Source organism: Sphaeramia orbicularis, chromosome 5, assembly GCF_902148855.1.
Source record: "Sphaeramia orbicularis chromosome 5, fSphaOr1.1, whole genome shotgun sequence".
NCBI lineage: Eukaryota > Metazoa > Chordata > Actinopteri > Kurtiformes > Apogonidae > Sphaeramia > Sphaeramia orbicularis.
The window spans coordinates 12147950-12164734 of record NC_043961.1 but is presented as its reverse complement, the minus strand read 5'-3'; the positions used below and the strand labels follow the sequence as shown (position 1 = coordinate 12164734).

The 16785-nt window shown below is 37.3% G+C and overlaps 1 protein-coding gene across 1 annotated transcript in view; it reads left to right on the top strand.

The window, feature by feature from the left end:
* The first annotated feature begins 525 nt into the window (after positions 1-525).
* The window catches only part of frmd4ba (FERM domain containing 4Ba), an 86776-nt gene continuing 70516 nt past the window's right edge, over positions 526-16785 (top strand). The window contains exon 1 of the mRNA XM_030134556.1: positions 526-782. The gene's annotated coding sequence lies outside the window, so the exon portion shown is untranslated. The remainder of the gene's footprint in view (positions 783-16785) is intronic.

Sequence of the window (16785 nt, the reverse complement as noted above, 5' to 3'; positions counted from 1 at the left end):
CTGAGGAAAAAAAGTCAGCATTCTGAGATTAAAGTCTGAGTTCTGGGAAAAAAATAAATCTGAATTCTGAAATTAAAGTCTGAATTCCAAGGAAAAAAGTCCGAATTCTGAGTTTAAAGTCTGATTTCTAAGGGAAAAAAGTCAGAATTCTGAGAAAAAAGTCCGAATTCTGAGTTTAAAGTCTGATTTCTAAGGGAAAAAAGTCAGAATTCTGAGAAAAAAGTCAGAATTCTGAGTTTTAAAGTCAGAATTCTGACTTTTCTCTCAGAATAATAATTATACATTGGACCTTAATTTTTTTTTTTTTTTTTTTTTTTCTTCCCCAGTTGCCTTAATTCCTCTTCCGTACAAACCAAACAGTACATGTTGGATATTTAACCACACAGATGCAGTGAAACTCTGTGGTCTGGCTCCATGATGCTCAGTTAAATGAAGTCCAGACTGACATGTGCACGCGGACCCGTTGCGCTCTGGTGCGTTTGCGCAGCAGTGGAAGCGCGTCCATTGGCCAAACGCCGTGCGCACAGGCAGCGGCAGAGGGAGATTCATCTGTCCCGGTCTGTCCCACCAGGAGCCGGAGGACGATGGACGACAACTTCCCTGTGTGGACTTTTGTGTAGTGAACTGTGCCGAACCGGCTCCGGACCATCCGAACGGACCCGGTGTTCTTGTGTGGATCAGAGGTGGATTTATGTGAGTGACCCGGCGGAACCCGGCGGAACCCGGCGGAGACGCGCTGCGCTCAGACAATACGCGTCAGCGATCGCAACAAAAGACACAAGGTAGGAAACGTCTTCTACCACAGATATTCAACTCATTTTACGCAGAGTTTTGGATGAAAAATGAGCGTTGGAAGTGGAATTCTTTCTGCTACACGGTTTCTTTTGTGTTTTCTACATTTACTTTACTCTTTGTTGACACACACAAACGCGTTTACATACTTTATAAAATGTATTGTCTTTACGTGGAGGAGATTGGAACCTGATAAATGAGTTGTTTTTGAGTGGATCCACATCCTACATGTCTTCCACCTGTGCTCTTTCCCTGGTGTCAGCTGGTTCTTCAGATGTTGACATGTCAACACCACTGCTTGACCAGAAGAACTGGAGATGTGAAGGATTAGTTCTGACATTTATAGCAGAGTGAGGAAAGTAGGAATATATTTATTTGGAATAAAATAGGAATATATGGATTAAAAGTGGAAATATATAGAGTTGAAGTCAGAATATATGGACTGAAAGCCAGAATATGTGGAATAAAAGTTGGAAACATTTGTAATGAAAGTCAAATACATGAATTGAAAGTGAGAATATATGCAATAAAAGCTATAATATATAAAGAGAAATGTCAATATATGGATTAAATTAGGAAAATATGGAATAAAAATGGGAATATATGTAATGAAAGTCAAATACATGAATTAAAAGTGAGAATATATGCAATAATAGGCATAATATATAGAGGGAAATGTCAAATATGTGAATTAAATTAGGGAAATATAGAATAAAAGTTGGAATATATGTAATGAAAGTCAAATATATGAATTAAAAGTGAAAATATATGCAATAAAAGTCATCATATATAGAGGGAAATGTCAAATATGTGAATTAAATTAGGAAAATATAGAATAAAAGTTGGAATATATGTAATGAAAGTCAAATATATGAATTAAAAGTGAGAATATATGCAATAAAAGTTATAATAAATAGAGGGAAATTTCAATATATGGATTAATTTAGTGAAATATGGAATAAAAATTAGAATATATGGAATTAAAGTCGATATACATGGAAAGAAAAATGTAGAAAATAGAATAAAGGTTGATAAATATAGAATTAAAGTCGGAACGGAAAGAATGAAGGCCCATCTGGAACACTTTGGTCAAAATACATAGTATAAAAGTTGGAATATATGAATTGAAAGTGAGAATATTTGCAATAAAAGTCATAATATATAATGGGAAATGTCAACATAGGGATTAAATTAGGAAAATATTGAATAAAAATTGGAATATATGGAATAAAATTCTAATATATGGAGCAATTGTTGACTATATGAAATGAAAGATGTAATTTATGGAATTAAAGTCACCATATATGGAAAGAAAGCTGTAGAAAATTGAATAAAGTTTGAATTAAAGGTGGAATTAAAGTCAGAATGGAAAGAATGAAGGCCCATATGAGACACTTTAGTCAAAATATATGGAATAAAAATTGGAATATATGGAGTCAATGGAGAATATGTGGATTTAACATCAAATGTTTTATTGAAAGTCACAATATTTGGAAATAAAGTCAACGTATATGGCATGAAACTTGGAACATGTGTAGTAAAATTCAGAATATATGGAATAAAGTGAATGTGGACACTAGTGGTACCTGGGATGCACTAAATAGAGTGTCTAGAAACTGACTGGTGTAAAATCCATATGTCTCTTCTGTCTTTTTGGACTTTTCTGTGGTCAGCTGCTCTGTTTTGCTCTGTGTGAATATCCTGTTCCCTGGACAAAACAAACAATGTGAGGTCGGCATGTGATATCCTGTATGGGTCTTGTGTCACCTCTGACTCTAAAAAATACCAGCAGGACGTCAAAACACAGTCGTAAAGGTAGATATAACGCAGTAAAAGAAGCGCGGTATGTTGTTCTGTTTTAGTGCCTTTTCATTTCCTGTAAGCGTCTGGTATGAGTAAACCCAGGTGCGTTGGTGATACGATAATACAGAACAAAAGCACCGGGTCTGGTTTGTGTAGGTTGACTGTAAATTCACACCTCGTACGCTCATGCAAACTCTCGCTTTCGGACACACAAACTGCAAAGGCAGCGGGGCTTTGTGTTGACTTTAGTCTAGGATGTTCAGCTGGGTTTTAATGGGGTCAGCGCTTCTGATTCAATAAAGCTATTAACACCGCAGAATATTCCAACACCGCCGCCGCTGTTGCTGCTGCTGCTGCTCGGCTTTGCACAGACACAAGTCATTTACCCACGGTGTCCATTAACAACCTTATCCCTGACAGAGAACCAGGGTAAACAACAGTAAACGTCTCATCCAGTCAGTTTCAGGCTAGTGTGACCTGGACTCTATAGTCGTTCCCACCTTTGTGTTCAGAGTTGTCAGTCAGCATCCCCCCCCCACCCCCCAACAACAGATCTTGATTAGAATGAGTTTGTCAGTTGGGCCATGTGATACTGTTGTCAAGCAAGATCGTACACCTCTGCCAGATAACAAGTTCCTGCCCAACTGGTTCTGAAAAGAGAAGAGATCAAATTCTTTATTGAGGTGCAGCATGTGACAGGTGGTAATCCGCAAAAAAATCAATACTGTTTTGCATGAAACACCAGAAAAGAGGCAATAAAAGTGTGTGAGTTTGATACAAATCCAAGCCCAAAGGTTCAAAGCGGTTCTATGTAGTAGTGATATTCCAAACTCTCACCAGCAGGGGTCAGTCTAGTACCAGAATAGGGCTGCACGATATTGGAAAAAGCTGACATTGCGATTTTTTTTAACCCTGCGATTTGAAAAAATACTCAGGAGGATATAATAGCTGTGTGGCGCCGACGTAAATGGTCAAACAAATTAGTTGTGTTTCCTGTCTTTGTGGCAACAATTGCAAGGTGCTATTGACACGGAACACATGTTTCAGTATCATCCTTCTTGTAGCCAAAATAATTCCAGATAACTGACGTTGCTTTTCTTTTTGGCACCAAATCTTCGTTTTCCGTGATTTTCTTTTGTTCGTTGCTCATTTTTCAATGTTGTTACCAGAGACTCACTCCATGTGCAGGGGGTGTGGTCTGCTTCGGCAAACTGACTAAGAATGATTGTGATTGGTGGATCGCTGCGCGCACCCTGCGGTATATATTGTAATATGAAAAAATACTCAGGAGGATATAATAGATGTGTGGCGTAAATGGTCGAACAAATTTATTGTGTTTCCTGTCTTTGTGGCAACAATTGCAAGGTGCTATTGACACGGAACACATGTTTCAGTATCATCCTTCTTGTAGCCAAAATAATTCCAGATAACAGATAACAACCAGCATTTTTGACTTGATTTTTCTTTATCAGTGACTCTCATGTGGTAAAATTTCATTACTTTTATTCTGGAAGCATTTTCCTTGTAGACCAGTGTAACAGATGTTGCTTTTCTTTTTGGCACCAAGTCTTTATTTTCAGTGATTTTCTCTTGTTCGCCGCTCATTTTTCAATGTTGTTACCAGCGACTCACTCCATGTGCAGGGGGCGTGGTCTGCTTCTGCAAACTGATTAAGAATGATTGTAATGTGGATCGCTGTGTGCAGTGTGTGTCAGGTACCTCGGTTGAACTGAGATGAGAACACGTTGAGTTCATTCGCCTCCTACATTGCAGGACCTTGCAATGTGACTATTGCGCACACGTACATCGCGATGACAGTGCTCAAACGATATATTGTGCAGCTGTACACTTCGGGCAGAGGACTCTACCCATGCTAACATTTGTGGAACGGTGAAAGACGGGTCGACTCTGGAGAGGTTAGCAACACAGCTATGCTTGGGGTATTTCCGACACACAAGTTATACGTCACACTACACGCTGCATTGCGTCAGGTCCCCTTTGATTTCGGAACGTAGGTCCGCTTTGTAAAAGTCCAGCCTGTCTCACCTCTTTTACTTTTCTCTCCTTGATATGTATAGCATTTTTGTGTTTTGTGCTCAACCAGAATGTAGTCTGTTATGTGTCGGATTTTTGAGTTACTTGTGGGATCTGACATAAGAATTTAGGGTAGGTAGAAGAAGGAGATTATAAATTAAACTTTATCCCACTCCTTTTTGAATGTTTGACTCTCTTTTTATATAAATCTTTTCGTTGTATGGTTTTAATGTTATATTCAAAATAAATAAACAAACAAACTCCTTTGGTTTGACTGTGGAAATCGTCAATGGTGGAAAAAAAAGGTGGGATCACCAGCTTACCTTTTTTCCGGGATCTCTGTGTAAAAGTGGCTAGTGACTCTGACAGTTGTTTCAAGGTTCAAGGTTCACTTTATTGTCATTACATGTAGTGTATACATGAAACGAAATCAGTACTCAGGTCCAGCAATGTACATGGTAAAATTCTATAAAAATGAATCCTATATTAAAAATAATAATTATAAAATCTGATAATAACAGTAAAAATCTAAAAAAAAAAAAAAAGAATAAATATACATAAATAAATACTAGAGAGCAGGATTAAAAAAAATTAGCAGTATGTTAAACCAGAATAAAAACAGCAGTGTATTTCTGGTTCTCATCCTCAACTTGACATTGGGTGACTCACTACTCCCTCTAATGGTCATGTAAATCCCCTGGCCCATCACTGGAAATAAATGTACTTCGTATCTCTACAATCCAATACACTGGGATCTTTAGCAGAACTTCACAGGTCTTTATTTCCAAACACTAGTGATAATTTTAACAGTAAGGCAAGGCAAGTTTATTTGTATAGCACATTTCAGCAACAAGGCAATTCAAGGTGCTTCACACAGGACATTGAAATACAACAACAGGGAAAAAGAAACACATTTAAAACATTAGTAGAAATGTTAGATATAGCTCCTTTAAATGACAGGTGATTTGTAGAAAGAGATTTTATCTGCTGTCAGAATCTGAAAAGCATGTTTGTTGTGGATTAACACTTCAGTCCATGTAAATAGGTTTACAGCTGGAGGCCTAATTCAGGGTCATCTGCAGTATTTTGTGGTTCATGTGTTTGTGGGTCAGTAGTAATCTATAGGCTTAGCGGCAGAAATCAATTCAGGTCCAAAAGAGACATGTGAGTAAAGAGGACGTGGTGTTTAGTAAAAACATCAAATGTCCTAGTTATGTTCGACTGTTTCTGTGTGTTTTTTTTTGTCGCCGTCTGTAAAGTAATCACTGCAAAGTTCTCTCCGAGCCTCTTCCTCATTGGCTTCGGTCCACTCAGCGGCGAAACAGGCGCTACATTACATCTCTTTTCCTTGTTTCACGTCTGCTTTGTCCTCTCAGACAGGACATCCTGAGTAAAACAAAGAGTCTGGGCCTCAGTTTCACACTCAGACATTGTGAAACATCCTGCATGCGAGTGTTGTAAACAAGAATACCATGTGCAAAGAGTCTGGTGCAAATATTTTACTGTTTTTCATTGAATTTCTGAGGGATGTCATCCTTTTAAGTGGCGCTCTGGTGGAACAAATGATGTACAGATTTGCTTGGGGGGGGTTATTTCTCATGAGAACACTTGAAGCAAATGGTAAAAGCAGCAGCGCTAGAGGACACCAGTTGTAAACCCTGGAGACCTGATTCCCTCTGGGACCTGGTTTTAGATAAAAGAGACTACATTAAGACAAACGGCGATTTGTTTAAGGACAGACACTCAGCGATTTGTGTTCACCATCCTCTCCGAGCGCACATTCAGGTCAACCTCCATATGAATTATTAAAATAATTGACAAAAGGATGGATTTATAGGTTACTCATGTGTATCAGCGACTATTGACCAGGGCACTTCAGAGTAAAAGCCCAGCATCCCCGGGGAACGTTAGTGTTGAATTAATCACAGCTCTAACAGTGCATGGTTTTTTCTGGTACAACAGCCGATACAAATTAGGTAAAACAATAAGCTAGTGATAAATCATCATTTACTCATTATGAGGACAGACATTATAATAGAAAAACATGAAAAGACACAATGTGAAACAGGGTTCTGCCTCATTCTCATTTGTGCTGCAATTCACTGTGTTTCATTGAAATTTTTCTCCATTTAAAGCCTGTTTTAGAGTCATAATAAGTAACATTTCTGCAAAATATCGAACAACATCCAGGCCTGCGTTTTATGTTTAGTTCACTTGTGTACAATTGATTCATCACAAATGACCTGTATAATTCGTTTACAGCTAAAAAGGTATATTTTAGTATCATCTTAATGACAAACTTGCAAATAAAGATTCTATTACAGTCTGTTTGTCAGTCTGTAAACTCCCATAATACACCTCTATTTCACACTGGCATCAAACTATATCCATAATTTTGTGAATGAAAGATGTACGACCTACAGAAATTGCCTAAAGTGCACTTAAATGTACCGATGAATGAAAGTTTCCCACATAGTCCTGATGATATGAGGAAAATCTGTAATGTGTGATGTTATTATTTTAATTTTAACCCTCTAAGACCTAAAAGCATCTACTGAGCTAAGCTGTTTAATACCTGTTGATCCATTTATCCTATCATTACATGTAAATAATTGGTGTAAAATGCAGTTTGTCATCTTTTCATGGTCATCAGATATGACCCATTTGGACGTTCAGAGGCTCCGTAGTGAATGTAGAAACATCATCTTCTACAACATTGATTCACCAGTAACACCCTTGGAGTTGGATCAATGACAGTGGATGGAGACACTGGGTTTATGTTCAGTTATTAATATATTTTGCTGAAAACATCACTTTTTCTTCAGTTGTCACTGTTCTGACATAATAACAGTTGAATTTGAAGGCTTTGGGGTGCCTCAGGGTTCTATATTGGATACTGTTTTCTTTGTATATGCTGCCCTTGAGTTCCACTTGTAGAAAGCACAACATCCAGTTTCCTTGATTTGCAGATGATGTGCAAATCTACTGTACTTGTCCCTTAAAGTAAATAATAAACCCTCTGTGCAGGTCATATTGGACAATCTGTAGGATGTCGTCTGTCATCTTTGATTCCCTAGTAAAACCCATGGAATTTGATAAATAACAGTGGATGGAGACTCTTGTTTTTGCATTCAGTTAATGATATATTTTACTGAAAAGGTCACTTTTTCTTCATTTTTTTTCTGTTTTGATATAATAATCTTTAAATTTGCTCTGAGCTTTGATGAACATCTACATGATTAGTGAATTAAATATAGGAAAATACCTGATTTTTACAGAAAAATGCAGAGGATATGATAAATCGTGATAAATTACTTAGGAAAGGTTAAATGTAGAGGAAATTTAGAGGTCCTCATAGATGTATTTCTTTGTCTTAAATTGTTAATTCTCTCTTGATGACTTTTTGCTGTGGATATTTTAAGTATTTGATGTGAAGGCTGGACTCCAAGGGTGATGACAATTTTTTAGGAAGCAAAACCTACCAGATTTGTTTCCTCACAAATCTATTTCTGTTTCTTTTGCACAACAAGTGGATTTTTTAAGCGCCTCTAACATGTATAAGGTAAAAAAGTAAAACCTGGGTAGGTGAGGTGTACATGTGATATATCGAGGACCTGCCTCGTAGCGGGTTCACCCACAACCTGACACCGAACCGACAGATGTGCGTTAACTCCAAAAGCACAATCCCCCAGTTTGTGTTCATGTTCACCGCCTCCTCGTCCTCCTCTTCCTCCTCTTCCTCCTCCTCAGTCTGGGATGTAATTGCTGTGAGGCTGAGAAAATGAAAATAACAACAAAGCAAAAGCCCTCATTCACCTTTTCTCTTCCCTGCGTTCTGGTGGGATTTGGACTAGAGGGAAAAGGAGGAGTGGTCCTCGCTGTAATTATCCTCCTTATGCACCACTCTCTCCATGTATTCATCCATCCATCCATCCATTTCCCTCTTTAGCTCTTCCTATTTTCCTCTTAAATGCATGTACACACATCAGGAGAGGCGTGAGTTGGTGATGTAGAGAGGCTGTTTGAAAGCCCGAATACTAATGACCAGCATGAGACTCTGAGACACCGAGTGTGTGTTGAAGGTAAAAATAGGGAGGGGTCGGTGGGTGAATGGGTATAAGCTGCTATTATTACCCTCTCAGGCACAAATAGAGCCATACATGGTCTTGGGTCTGGAAAAAAAAAACAACCGTGCTCCTGCAGTAGACGTACCCTACAGCCTTGGATCCATAGTGATCAATACTACTCAACACTTAAAACCCCATGTGAGTTTTTCACACGTTTAACGCCAGAAGGGATAAAAAGACACACTGGAACCTTCTGTGAATATGTACAGAAACTGACAACCCCCTACCTCAATCTTTCACCCCTCCAGTCATTTCCTGTTGCTAGATTATTTCTTTCGTTTCCATACTTTGCCCCAGTGACTAAATGTTTGGGTTGGATTTATTGTGTGGGTGTTTTGTGGTAGACAATAGAGATGGAGGCCTCGTAGAAGCTCAGAATTCATCATTAATGGAGTGTTATGCGAGCCTTTTTCTTTTTGGGAGGGAATACTGGACACCGACACCCACCCGGGCCGATGCAGATCCTACCCATCACAGTCCTATTCACATGCCCTGTAGAAGGGATAAAGGACTCGTCCAGCTGCAGTCACCTTTACCTCTCAGCTCGCCATAGAGGAGGAGGAGGAGGAGGAGGAGGATTTGGAGGAGGAGGAGGGGGGAAGTCATTATCACCTGCCCCGTGGACCGAATCCAAGAACCCTGCTGGTGTGCTCAGACTCTGAGCTGTGTGACAGTGACAGAGGGCTGTGGAAAAGACCCAGTGCTAACAGTAACCTGGAGGAAATACGCAGCAGCGGGGTACATGTCTGCAAAACACAGATATACTGTATAATCTCAGTGTTTCTGAACCCAAAATACACTTTTAAGTCTATTTTGAACAGAGCTGCGTGATTAAAAGAATCGCAATGTCAGCTTTTGCAGTTATATAATTGCAAAAACCTGCAATTTAAAGGTCCAGTGAATGTAGGATGATATTTTAGATTCAAAGGACAGAGAGAGACGCTGGGTGAAAACTATGGATGAAAGTCAGTACGTACAGTATATGACTTGTTTTAGTTTTTTTTATATATACATAATTTTTGGCAAATTTTACATTTTTTAACAGACAATAAAATGAAAATGCAAAGACATAAGAAGAGCGTCTTGTTTTAGGTTTTTGTAATTTTTTACACGTGCATGTTTCAAGTTGATCGGTAACCTATGCATTTTCCTTGATTAATAAGCAAATAGACTCAGTGACAATTCATGTCATCATGTCTACATATGGGCGACACAGTGGTGCAGTGGTTAGCACTCGTGCCTCACAGCAAGAAGGTCCTGGGTTCGATTCCAACACCAGTCGACGTGTCTGTGTGCGTTCTCTCCGGGTACTCCGGCTTCCTCTCACCATCCAAAGACATGCACTAATAGGTTAATTGGTTAATCTAAATTGTCCATAGGTGTGAATGTGAGAGTGATTGTTTGTCTCTATATGTTCAGCCCTGCGATGAACTGGCGACTTGTCCAGGGTGTACCCCACCTTCGCCCCTATGTAGCTGGGATAGGCTCCAAGCGACCCCCGTGACCCTAGTGAGGATAAAGCAGGTTCAGAAAATGAATGAATGAATGAATGTCTACATATGTATATATCCATGTGAAACCACCCAAAGTACTTAGAATGAAGAGGGTAGAGTGATGCTAATACTGACGTTTTACAAAACAAATATTTTTCTCTAAGTTTAAGCCTCTCGTCCACATGTAAACAGCGTTTTAGGCACAAAAACACAGTTTCTTAAAGTGGAGATTAAATAAAACATTAAATGAAATCTAAAAAAGCATCACTTGTATAAGCCCAGTGGGGGCAGTTACTCTTCTGTTGGTGTTACCACAGTAATACTACGCAACACTTGCTATAATATACACATACTATGCATCCATATAACCAGAAGAACGTTGGCTAAAAGGTCAATAAAACCAGTTTTTTGACAACAGAACACAATCCAGACAACAAACATGTAAATTGATAAATATCTAAACAAGATAACAGTATGAGACCAGCTTACGTTTTGAATAATTTAATAAAACAACAGAGTGGTGAGACCAACTTTGCAGCGCTAAGCTAACACTAAGCAGATCCAACAGTACAAGTAAAACAAGAAACATAGATCAAACCTAGTGGATAAAAATGACTCATTTAAATCAGGTGAGAAAATGTTCTAATGCCTTTAGCTGATCGTTCTGAAGAACCTCCACTTCTATACAACCTTCACAGCTAAGTTTATTTTCTCTAAAGCAGATAATGTAAACTCTCTTAACCTTCCAAGTGTATTATGCACACTTTGTACTTCATGTTATAAAAGGTCATTGTTTTTCACAGTTACTATTAGGTTAGAATTCAAAAGTTGTTCATTTTGCATTATTTTTTAAAATTCTGAACCAGCCACTAAAATCAGCACATTGTAAATAATGGAAATTACTACACTAACACCCATCTCCGAAGGTCCATTTGAGTTTGCACAAACAATAATAATGCATATTAACCAATGTTGCTGTTAATCATTGACATATGCCAGGCTGCAAAAAAAAAAAAAAAAAACAGTAATCCAATTGTTATGTAGTATATTGAAGGGAAAAAAAACAACATATGGTTTATTTACATTACAAAAATGGCATTTGAAGGTTTAAAAAATGTGACAGTTATTGAGTATTTGGTATTTTTGTTTATGGCTCAAACACAAGAAGTATGGAAAGTTAAAAACAAACTGTATAAAAATAATTTTTATATTACTTTTTTTATTTATCTTTTTTGAGCAATGTAACAGTACATACAAAGAAGTGGAATTACTTTGCACACATTATACGTTGCCTTTTATATAATCCCCCCCCATGGCCAAAGTATTTTGACATTACAATGACACTGCGCAGATTATGTCTTTTTGGTGGTTTGGAAGGGCCTTTCTGGGAAACGAACTGGAGGGTTAATCCCTTTTTTTCTTATTTTTCCATTAAAGTCACTTAAAAATTCAGTGTAACCATTGTTGTCTTACAATTTAAACCCAACTACAGTCTGTGTAAAACTCTAACCTGAGCTTCCGACATAAAAACCTACTGGACTCCAACTCCTATTCCACTCACCGGTGTCAAAGTCCAGCTAAAGAAAGGCAGCCCATTCAGTGACATACTCCATTTATTATATATATGGACGACCGTTTATTGTGGTTGTGTAGGTGCGTGGTGAGAACGTGAAGCTGTTTTAGAGGAAACTCTAACTCAGTGGAAGAAGCTGTTTGATCTGGAGTTCTTTTCAAGGTCTTATTGTGCTGCTAAAAGGCTTTTCTTCTTCCTTTTATAACACGCTGTTTGTTGTATGAGTGTGGGTAGGTGTACCCTTTCACCTACTGTACTCTTTTGTAGCCTCGGTAAACACACGTAGCCGGATTTGTAGCGTCTTAAAAAGTGCTTTTATGTCAGTATTTGTGAAGATCTGAGCGTAAAGACAGTCCATCAGCCTCGTAGTCATCATCAGTCATCAATGGAAATGAATGACAGGCCAGCGTTTGACGGTATCTTTGCCTGGAATGAATAGAAATCTGATATGGAGGTTGTTCAGGCCACAGTTGTAACAGGTGTCGAGCACATTAGAAGGAAAGATAACACTGAGTGTCCCCGGGGGAAGGCAGCGATGGAGAAACGAAGCCCAGGCTTAGACACGGACGCATATGTGACCATGTACAGCACTGGTTTGTTGGTTTAGTAAAGTTCTGATGACCACACGTATGCATTCATCTCTGTATTTAGATCCAGTCTGATATATGTGAAGTATGAACAGCAGGAAAAAAGAAAAGTTTCAGGGTAAAAACAGCTTCTATAAACCAAAGTGGTCGTATTTAGCGTGACCTCCTTTAGCACTAAATATGCCTTTAACTCTTTTGTTCAGACAATATGAGATTTAAGGCATTAATCTTCTGAAGTTTCATACCAGTCAAAAATTTAACATAAGTAAGCTAAATGAGTCACAAATTAAAAAAAAAATCAACATGAAGCAAAAATGAACAGAAACAATCAATGTATAGAACAAAGATTACAAAAATGCTCAAGAAAATGAATAAAAACGAACAAGTTAAGGACAAAATGAATAAAGTAATCGACGAAGTGAGTAAAAATGACCAAAGTAATAAACTAATTATATAAAAATGAACGAAATAAAAAGCTAAATGTATAAAAATGAACAAAACAGTAAGCAAAATGAACAAAAAAGAAACAAATGAACAAGATAATCGACAAAATGAACAAAATAATAAACACAATGAACAAAAAAATCAGCAACTTGAATAAAAATGAACAAAATAACAGGCAAAATAAACAGAAATAAACAAAATGATCAACAAAATGAACAAAATAATCAGCACCTTGAATGAAAATTAACAAAATAACAAGCACAATAGACAGACATGAACAAAATTGTCAACAAAGGAACAAAAATGTAAAAAATGAGAAAGAAAATGAATAAAAATGAACAAATTAATCACAAAATGAATAAAATAATCAACAAAATGGGCAAAAATGACCAAAGTAATCAACAAATGATCAAACACAATGAACAAAACAATCAGCAACTTGAACACTTGAACAAAAATGAACAAAATAAGCAACAAAATGAACAAAACTAAATGAAAAAAAAAAAAAAAAAATTGAACAAAATTCATAAAATACTCAGCTTTTATTTAACACACTGATGTTTCTAATTGTTTGTGCTGCTTCTCATCATAGGGTCAGAGGTCTCATTAAATAAGGACTTTAACGTTTTCATCACATTTAGTTCATTTTTTTGTGTGTCTTTCAAGCCTGTGCACATTTTTCCTGTATTTTCTTATTGAATGTGAAGAAAAGAGAATGAGAAATAAATATATGTTTATTTTAACTCTGAAAAACAACAAACCTAAAACTTTCGCTCAGCACTGTAACTGACAAACATGTTATTAAGCATTCGCGTGTGTAGTTTCCTCATCGCTTTGGTTTCCAAATGCTTCTTTTCTCACTGTCACATCATTATGAATTAATTATGGCTGGGTTTTGTCTGGTTGGTCAACACAGACACAGTTTCAGCGCTGGAAAACTGCCACAGTCATTAATTATTCCTCAACACTGTACTGACTAAACAAAAACAAAATGAACAAATAGATGAGTAAAGTAAGCCATGAATATTTCATACCTGTCTGACAGACTGGAAAATAAAATAGTCACTAGCGAAATTAAAAGAACAGTTAAAGTTAAAAGTTAAAACCGATACTATGTCACCTGCAGAGTGGAGGCTTTTTGCTGCATTGTGGTTTTGTGGTTCGTCCCTTCATTACCACAGACCTCTGTAATTAATTCAGCTGCCTCGATGACTGATGATCTGAGTTCATATCTAAATTGAATCCCCTGGTAACGCTACAATTATACCAGACATGACTGTGGAACCTCCACTGGAGTCATATTAATCTGAATGAAGACATCCTCAAACTGTGGTGACACCGTTTTCAAGGGTCATTATAGTTAAAAACAGTGACGCTGTGGGCGGCAACACGGAAACAGAGCGCTTTAAAAGGTTAATACTTTTGTAGAGCTGAGTGGAATTGATTATCTGTAGTTCTGTGGGTGTTTATGCAAAACATTTAACATCCACAGAAGTTAATGTAAAGATATCTGAGGTTCAATATTTAAGACCAGGGCATGTTTTTGTGCTGGGGAGTTGGCCTTTAGTCGGTTTTGTGCTGGGAGGTGGCTATTTGTCGACTCATTTTCAGAATCAGAATACTGCATTAATCCCAAGTGGGAATTTTTGTGTGTTCCAGTTGTTCCATTTAACCCTGTAAAGCCTGAACCAAAAAATTATTGACAGAAAATTCAAGTTCTTTGAAACTGGAGCCTTCTGAACAAACCCCCAAATTTTTTTTTTCAAATATCATTTTCCATGTATGAGTTTCAATTTTGTATCATATTCGATCCATCTGGTCTCATTGCTCAAATATTATTATTTTTGAACAAACAAAAACATACTATAGCACAAACATGTCTAACAAATTGATAATTCCTTTTCAAAATTGGCAAAGTTCTGCCTCCTTCCTCATTAATGACAGTCTTGTCGCACTGTGCCCAAGATGAATTTCCCTCAGGGGACAATAAAGTTTGCTTTACTTTACTTTACTTTGTGTCACAGAAAAGGCCTCTGGTGAATGAATTCCTCCCCCCTGGTGGATTATCTGTGTATTGCATGTATCTGATTGTATACATCAGGTTTTTCAAGAAAACAAATATCACACTGATCATGTAGAGGGCTTCAAAACTCATGTATCAAATATGATATGTTTGGTGTTATAATGTTAGGATCAGGGCATGTTTTTGTGCTGGGGAGTTTGCCTTTAGTCTGTTTTGTGCTGGGAGTTGGCCATTTGTGGATTCATTTTCAGAATCAGAATACTTCATTAATCAGTGGGAATTTTTGTGTGTTCCAGTTGATCCATTTAACCCTGTAAAGCCTGAGCCAAAAAAAAAATCATTGACAGAAAATTCCAGTTCTTTGAAACTGGAGCCTTTATTGGTCCTGCTGAACAACCCCCCCCCCCCCCCCGCAGTTTTTTTCAATATTTATTTCCATGTATGAGTTTCAACTTTGTATCACATTTGATCCATCGGGTCTCAATGCTCAAGTATTATTATTTTTGAACAAACAAAAACATACTATAGCACAAACATGTCTAACAAATTGGTAATTCCTTTTCAAAACTGTCAAAGTTCTGCCTCTTTTCTCATTAATGACAGTCTTGTAGTGTCACTGGAAAGGCCTCTGGTGAATGAATTCCTCCCCCCTGGTGGATTATCTGTGTATTGCATGTATCTAATTGTATACATCAGGTTTTTCAAGAAAAAAAAATATCCCACTGATGATGTAGAGGGCTTCAAAACTCATGTATCAAATATGATACGTTTGGTGTTATAGGGTTAAGATCAGTGGATGTTTTTGAGCTGGGGAGTTTGCCTTCAGTCTGTTTTGTGCTGGGAGCTGGCCATTTGTAGACTCTGTTTCAAAGCTAATAACAGTCTTATTTTAAAAATCAGAATACTTCATTAATCCCAGGGGGACATTTTTGTGTTACAGTTGCTCTATTTAAATATAATAACAAGTAGCAGGAAAGAAATTATAAATATAACTTATATATAAAGCTCTAAATATACAAACATATATAATACAGCTCTGAATTAGGGGTGTAATGGTGAACTCGTTTGTACCGAACGATTTCAGTCTGTGGCCTTCAATTCAATACGGAGGTGTACCAGATGAACACATGTTGCCTATGTGAGGAATGCAAACACTGGCCTTTACCTTTTATAGGGCACTCATTGAAATACTGTGAAATTCAAAATTTCAACCTTAGTGTGTTATTGGAGGACCTAACGAGACTTGAAATGTTTATTATGTAGAAAATCAAGGTTAGTAAAATTACCATATTTGGTTCACAATTAATTACACAATTATTATTGATATTTTCAGATGAGAAAACACTTGTTCATGTTTCAAATCTTTAGTTGATTTATCAAAAGAGAGCCTACTAGAAAATTTCCTCCATTTCACGCTAGTTTGGTTTGGTTTCCCACAAAATGAGGATAAACATTCTGACTGAACCATAGACCAATGTGTTGCATGTGTTTACTGCAAAGTCTCTGTGTTTTTTGGGTGATGACATGACAGAAACTAAAACTGCACAAACATGACAACATGTCATGATAGAAAATGATAAGAATAACATGTAAATGGGAATAAAGTCATTGTACTGGTTTAGTCTCATATAGCCTGAAAAGTGCTGCTTTGGTTCTGCTTCTTCTTCTGTTCCATCAATTAGTGTTTTGCAGTGTTGTTAAACCATCTTAGAGGTGCTTTAGTGCCAAAAAGCAGACTGGAGTCTCTACACTCTAATTCAGACTCTAACCGTGTCAGTATTTCCATTTTTGAGTGTCATTTATGTGAAGTGTGTTGTCTGGTAGCTTCATTTTTAGCTTCATATCAGCTTGTTTAATAACTTTTTACACAGGCCAACCCTACAAATTTGACCATTTTTGTCTTGTTTCT